Genomic DNA, 8360 nt, shown 5'->3' on the forward strand with positions numbered 1-8360 from the left:
TAAATTTTTGTCACAGAAGGACATATAGTAAACAGAGTAATTGAAACCAGGAAAAAAAAAAAATTAAGTCCCAAATATCCAAACAGTTCAGCAGTCTAAAAATTTACCAACTATTACAAAATAAAGAAAAACAAGTGTCATGGCATTTGATCCCTCTGGTCTTCTGGAAGAATATAACAAGAGTGTTCCGTACATTGATCTTGATCTGGGCCACGTTTGCCTCCAAGAGTTGCATGCGCTGATCCATGGTCAGAAATCGATCATCAAAGGATATAAGTCGGTTATCTATGGATTGAAACTGATTAGTCATTCGGGTATCCATAGATAGCAGCCGATCAGTTATTTGAGGTAGCAAACTCAAAACATCATTATCTGAAGGCTTAGCTTGTGAAGAAGAGGCAACTGAAGGAGCGGAAGGAGCTAGAGGAACTGGATCATCCTGTGCCTGGAGTCGATGAAGCTGGGCATTTGACTTCATCACGGTAATCTTCCGAAAAGGTTCGTGAGGCATATCCTTTGGCTCATTGATAGGGATATTTGTCAACTTCTTCGTAAGGATCTTCGTGACGAGTCCTCCAAAATGCAGAGCAATTTGACTATCCTCCTGCATCTTTATCATTTTCACGACTATGTGCTTGCACATGCAAAAAGGAATCCGATTGATAATGGCAAAGATCAAACATGCCCTGTTCAGTGGAATGTCATTGTGGCGAGAAATAAGCCAGATGTTCTGCATAACTATCTGAGCCAACAATCGCTGAGGAGACTGAAGCCAGCCAATGGGAATATTGCTCTTACTTTCTTCCCAAACATTTGGGCCTTTGGGATCAAAACAGACCATAAGTTCCTCCCTTGAAGGCAGAGTCACTGAATTAGAAAAAGGTGTACCGAGGGCATGAGAGAGAGGAATGCCGATGACTTTGTTGATAAACTCGACATTGATGTGTAGTGAAGTGCCTCGCACTTTTGTTTCCAAACGAGGGAACAACTGTTGTTGCCAATCTTCAAGTTCCTATAGAACTCATATACGAGCCTCGGGTAGATGTTCCCAACATCGAACAGGCTCACCCATCCATTCTCATGAAAAGTATGGTAGATGAAATCAATGGAGCAACTCTAATGTCAGGCTTCAAAACTCCACGCTCAATTACGATGGTTCTGGAATTGATGCGTTCAATAGCAGTAGCAGCTTCCTCCCTTGACAGATGCAGATGCGACCTTGAGAGTCAGTGTGGAGGGTAGACATATCTGAAAACATACTAAAAACATGCAAGATTATAATGAAAACACAAGTTAGTCCTAGAAGGGATGAAGTAATGAGAACCAAAAATAGTGCTAAAAAGGGAATGAAATTTCACTTGGGCATTTCATCAAACACTTGGTGTGCACATGCAATTTTGAAAAGTTTAATATCATGTTATAATCCAATGTGCCTTAAAAACAAAAAGTATCAATGATCCCAACCACAGCACACAAATAAGGATCAAATACTAGATTAAGCATTATAAAAAAAACCAGGTTAGAAACCCCAACTACTCATCCTTTTCCTTAGAATTTCAAACCTCAAATCCTCAAATCAAAACAAAAAGAAAAAGAATATAGAAAATAGAACATACCTTGATGTTTAAATGAATGAGAATGAGCAAGTAATCCAAGGAAGAGAAACACCAAAACTCGGAGAGCGCACACAAAATTTTTTTGGAAAAAGCAAGAAGTCGAGTGCCGGAAGAAGAAGAGGGATGCATGTTTTATGATTTTTTGGCGCACGTCCGGACGCAGGGAATGCATGTTTGGATAGGCGTGCTGAAGCCAACTTACTGACTCGTGTGTTCGGACGGAGGTAAAGGCTGTCTAGGCGCTTCCCACAGAAACTCAAAAAAAATGGGAAAAATAGCAGAGTGAAATTTTTTCAAAGTTAGTTCCAGATCACGCATGTATTTAAAACAGAGAAAACAGTCAAATAGCAACTCAAAAATATCCAAAAATATAAATGAGATTTAAGTAATTTAAGAGCAAAATTTTTTCTGCAAAAATATGAAACAAAAAAAATTACTCAATTCATGCCATGCGTGTAGTGTGTGAAAGCTTATCCAATAAGGCAAAAAAAAAAAAAAAAAAACACTAATTAGGTTTAAAACACTTGAATTGCCTTAAAAATGAATTTTAAAGTTTGATGAGTCAAAAGTCAAACCTTATTTTACTAGGGCCTAGTCAGTCACCCTCATCTGATACACTTCCACTAAGTAATATCACTTTTTCTTTTACTTAGTCCGTTAGTGATCGTCTATTTCTGCAATGATTTGATTACTGACTCTTTCTATAGGGACAAGTGTAAGAACAATTTCAGAGCATATTCAGCTATGGACTTTTTATATCCATATTTTTTGAGAATTTATTGCTTTTCATTCTTAGTGCTGTAACCTAGAGAGGATGCTATAATTTTTAGGTTCTAGGTTCAACTAGCGAGTTGGTTCATTTGACTATCTTACAAAAAAAATTTACCTTAAGCTTTGATAGTGCACAAAGAGCAATCGCATGGGAGGAATAATCTATTAAGTTTAAGATGCAGCAGAAAAACTAAGCAGATATTAAACTATATCATCTCAAGTATATGTAGGAATATTTCATAAAAGTACAAAGACTGAGATATCAGTTAAAGAGACATGAGATATCTGAAGAGCTAAACAAAAGAAAAAAAAAAAATCCGTACTGCATCTCCCCCATTTTTTTTTAATAAAAAAAAATAGGAACATGCTTTTGAGAGAAAAAGACTAAGGCATAAAGTCTAATCCTAGCATGTGAGAAGATTCAAACATGCCCCCATTAAGAGGTTTGATATCACCTGAGAAGCAATCAAAACATAAAAGCAGCCGCCCGATGTGCTTTTTCTGTCATCCTCATGTAAAACCTGCTAATTGTTCATCCTCAAGACAAGATGCAGAGCATAAACAAATAGATAAGCCAATAAATACAAAATGCAATGCATGGAACCTGACATGCTCTAGGATAAGGATCATTGATCCTAGGCATGCCATGTGACCACCTACCTCTAGGTGAGTCTACTACCACTCCCCCTCAAGGGTTGAATGGTATCATCCTTCCTTACCTAAGCCTTCTTATTGTTGTGAAAATTTTAATGTACTCGCAAGTGCACAAATCGTTTGCAATATAGTGTTATGCAAGTGCGAGGTCGATCCCACAGGGAATTGTGTTGCAAAAATTAATCTCTATTCAAACTAATCCTATTTTAACCTAGTTCCAAATTTAGGGATTTTTAACAAAAGAAAACATAGACAAAATTAATTAAAATAAAGTGGTCTAGGGTTTTGGAATCCACACTCACCAAATCATAGCAACTTATTCTCATGCTCATCACACATATTTGAGGTTTTCACATGCAAAACTTATGTATGCTCTACTTTGCTTCAAAAGTTGTTTAAATCATTCGATGAATCCATACTTGCACAAATCACAAAAGATATCTAGTTTTGACTAAATCATCAAATGTATCCATGGAATGAAACATAACGAATATCCAACATTTTGATAAATGAAAACCCAAGCCATCAATTTAATGAAACTATATCAAATCATCACTTGTATCCGGAAATCACAAGAGATATCCAACAATAATCTCAATAATCGAAGTAGAACAATGAAAAATCAAAACCCATAAACTCAAATAGCATAAACAAGCATGAAAACTCAGTTTCTCTTCAATGGTGAGGTTTCATCCTCACCCCTAGACGAAATTTCAGCTACACATAACTAAAGAAAGCATAAATAAACAACAAGAATGCATTAAAAATCAAAGAAAATTACAAAGAAATGAAGTTCTAGGTCAAAATCAACCCCAAAACCCTAAACTATAGTGAGAACCACGCCTAGGGCGCTCCCAAGAGGCCTCTCCTCCCTAAAAATGAGAAAAGAATGGTATTTATAGAGTTAGCTAGGGTTTTTGAAATTCCAGCTCCGCATAAATTTGATCGATCGATTTTATAATCGATCGATCGACTTCGGGCAATTTTTGATCGATCGACTTGAGATTCGATCGATCGACTTCCCAGCAATTCTGAATTTCCAGCTTTTTATGTATTTTCACTTGAAAATTACCATTTTTCTCTTAATATCCTGCAAAAACACAAAAACACCAAAACTAACCAAAACATCAGAAAATAACAAAGCTAAAGGTTTAACTAATGTAAATTAAGGGGTCCAAATATACACTTTTTGGCACTCATCACTTATCCCTAGGTGCAGTATTGTGACTTTTGTCCAATCTATCCAACCTAGTCAAAACATCCCTCATCGTATTGAATAACCCTTCATAAATATGATTATTTTTAGGCTCATGGGGCTTCATCTTGAAGCAGCTAGATTGATCATGACCAATTTTTCCATAGTGATGGCAAATGGGGACAAACCTTTGAGAAGGTTGTCTCTTTTGCCGGGGAGCATGACGAGTCATGGGAAGCCTAGTACTAGATTTTTCTTTCTTGAGATCACGCTTCTTGGTCCAAGGTTTCTGAGAGTGAATTTGTGGACAATGTGGTCGAATATGACCAATGATACCATAATGATGACATGTAGGCATGGATTCAGTTTTAGAATACTTCTTGACAGGTATATTAGATTCAATTTTAGCATTCTCATAACCAATCACATTCTTACCTTTATCTAAACAAGCAACATAAGGCTCAGACATTTCAGGCTTAACAAAAATAGTCTTAGAAGTAGAAGCAATATTTGAAGAAGATGCAACAAATTTATCAAATTCTAAGCCAATTTTGTCAAATGAACACTTTTGACCTTTTAGCATTTGAACAAGCTTATTACTAGAAATTTTTTCCAATTGCATCTATGATTCAATTAATTCATCTTTTAGACATTTAATCTTTTCAATCAATTTGCTTCTTTAAATCTCAAAATCATTAAGCCTTTTCACATGCTATTTGTTTACTTCTCTTAACTCAGTAACTTTCACATACAGTTTATTGTAATCCCTCTGAAGCTCATTTTGCTTATCTTCTGAACTACTATTTTTAGAGTAGTAACTATTAGACTCATGTGGACTATCATATGATGCAGTGAAAAGCTAAAGATTTAGAGTCCTTACCTGTTGTCTTATCATTGTCAGAATCACTCAAAGTGGCATTGTAAGCCTTACCTTTGGATTGCTTAAGATTTCCACAATCAGCACGAATATGGCCATAACCTGAATATTCAAAACACTTAGGACCACGTGGATCCTTTTTGTCAGATTCAAATTTTTCTTGAGTTCCTTTGTAGCCCTTGGAATTTTCAGAAAATTTAGCATTCTTGTTCCTAAATTTTCCTTTACTAGAATTCATCAATATCCTAAAATTTCTAGCAAACATAGCTAATCTATCCTCATCATTAAACTCCTTATCAGAGGAATTTTTAGATTTTTCTTTAGCAGTTGTAAAAGCAATGGATTTAGTTTTTCTAAGGGGAGACAAAGAAAATTCATAAATTTGAAGAGATCCAACCAGTTCTTCAATTCTCATACTATCAAGGTCCTTGCTTTCCACAATAGTGGTAATCTTTATCCTAAATCTTTCAGGCAGAGATCTTAAAATCTTTTTAAAGTTTAGCATCAGAAATTTTCTTTCCAAGATTAATCATAGAATTTCTCAAATCACTTATCTTGGTATAAAACTCATTAAAAGACTCTTCTTCCAACATCTTAATTAATTCAAATTGAGAAACCAACATTAAAAGTTTTGCAAATTTTACAAGTTGAGTACCTTCATATGTGGTTTCTAGGACCTCCTATGCTTCCTTAGCAGTTTCACAATGAGAAAATCGTAAGAGTTCTGATGGTTAAAGTGTTTGGCATATAGCATTCTTGGCTTTGTCATTCACAACACGAGTTCGTTTTTGAGGAACAGTCCATTCAGCTATTGCCGTCACTGGTGGAGTCCATGCAATTTCGACAATAGACCAAACACTATAGATTTTAGAAAAAAATCTCATGCGTGCTTTCAGTCATAGTTTGATCCATCAAAAGAACATAATTAAGTGGGGAAGAGACATAATAAAGAGGAGTTTAGGATCAAACTTAGAAAATTAATCCAAAATGAGTGAATCCACTATGATACGAATTGAAAATAAATCTAGACTCCTAAATAATTGCAACCAAACAGATAACCAAATATAAAAAACAGTAAAGAGAAATAGCACAGATATTTGGATACGAAATTGAAACTCTTTGTGTCAAATAGAAAAACCACTCCAGGGTAGCCAAACTCAAGAAATCAACTAATAGAAGAAATAGCTAGTTACAAGAAGTTCGTACTCACAACCCTTTGCAGTAGTCACTCTCTTAAACTTTAACAAACGCTTACTTGTCTGCCTCTCTCCCAGACTCATCTGGAGAGTTCTTCAATTGACTTCCTTAACTAAATTCTGCGAGAACTCTCCTGCCAAATTGCCACCGAAGAGGGGCAACTCCATAGGATGTGAAATATGGTTTCTATTTGCTCGAGACAGAAAGGACAGTGGGGGTCCTCCAAAATTCTCTTCTGGAAAAGAGATTCCTTAGTAGGAAACAGGTTGTTGTTCATCTTCCATGTGAAGTTCTTCAAGACAGGTGGAATATTCTTGCACCAAATAAATTTCCAGAACTCCCAAGTCTGCATTGCCGAAGAGCTCTCCCCACGCAGCTACTACCTTGTAGACATCTCCAAGTGATATGCACTTTTCACCGTGAAGCTCCTGTGCTTCGTACCGGTCCACACCATTTTGTCTTCTTGTCGTAGGGGGCTAATAACCATGCCGCAAATTCTAGTGGTGTCCTCTAAGGAGAATACGTTGCTAATCAGATTATACTCCCACCGACGAGTAACTAGGTTGATAAGGGAACTAACCCGCGCCTCAGGGTCCAAGCCATTACAGGGGGTCTGAATCTAGAAATTGGGGGACTTGTCAACCCACTTGTCTTCCCAGATGTGCACCTTCTCCCCATTTCCAATTCTCCATTTTAAACCGTACTCCAATAATGGCTTGGCCTTAAGCATAATCTGCCAAACATACGATGGTTTTGAGCCTAGCCTAGCCTACATAAAGGAACCTCTAGGAAAATATTTTTCTTGTAGGATATGAGCCACTAGAGAGTTCAGATTCTGCAAGAGATGCCAACCCTGTATTGCAAGAAGAGCTAGGTTGAATGTTGTTAAATCTCTGAAGCCCATTCCCCCGTATTGCTTGGACAGCCCCAATCTGGACCAACTCATCCAATGTACTCCTTTGTTTGACCCCCAGCTTATCCCACCAGAAATGATTCATCATTGAGTTCAAACTAGAACAAAGTGTTTTTGGTAGTGCAAACACACTCATTCCGTACATAGGAATGGACTGCACCACGGCGTTTAGAAGCACCTGGAAAAACTAAAGCAAGGGTTGCATCAAAAGATTACAACCTAAAAACTAAGAAAAAAAAACTCTCTCTCTCTCTCTCTCTCTCTCTCTCTCTCTCTCTCTCTCTCTCTCTCTCTCTCTCTCTCTCTATTTATAGAGAATTTGAGACATCAAAACTATCCCAATCAATCCTTTTCAACCGCACAAGAGAAGAGTGTCGACATCCAATTCCAACCGCATAACTTGAGGATGAATTTGGATCGCACAAAAAATATGTCGACATCTGCAGATATTTCTGAAAGATAAGAGGTCGCTCGATCGACTGTTCTATACGCTCGATCGAATAGTCACTCGATTGACCCTGTTGGTCGATCGATTGACTTCGATTTCTTCAAGGGTCGATTGATGGTCGGTCGATCAAATTCTGATCCTCCATCCTTGATATTTTGCAGCCTTTTTGCTATATTTACACCCATTTTTCAATGGTCTTGCTCTTGATTTTCATTAAGACAAAACACTAAAACACAATAACACATTATTTATCAGCACATTTTAAGGTTTAACATATGTGAATTAAGGGGCTTTGAGTGTAAACATTCAACACTTATCAGTACTCTATTCTGGATCCCCGCGAACACCCAAACTTTTGAACGCCCTACAAAAGCTGGGAGCCCCAAATACTTCACATAAGACATCGATTCAGAGATCCCAATTGAGGAGTTGATGAAGTCTCTGAATTCTCTTAGGGTGTTTCGACTCTAAAAGACGGTTGTTTTTTCACTATTTAGCTTTTGTCTAGAAGCTAATTCATACTATTTTAGAAGATGGAGAATATTGCCCCATTCACTAAAAGTTGCCCTACAAAGGAGCAGGCTGTCGTCGGCGAAGAACAAATTGCCTCATTCACTAAAAGTACACACACATACATGTGTATACATATATACATATATGTATATATGTATACACATATATACATATAT

Source organism: Alnus glutinosa, chromosome 13 (assembly GCF_958979055.1).
Source record: "Alnus glutinosa chromosome 13, dhAlnGlut1.1, whole genome shotgun sequence".
Lineage (NCBI taxonomy): Eukaryota > Viridiplantae > Streptophyta > Magnoliopsida > Fagales > Betulaceae > Alnus > Alnus glutinosa.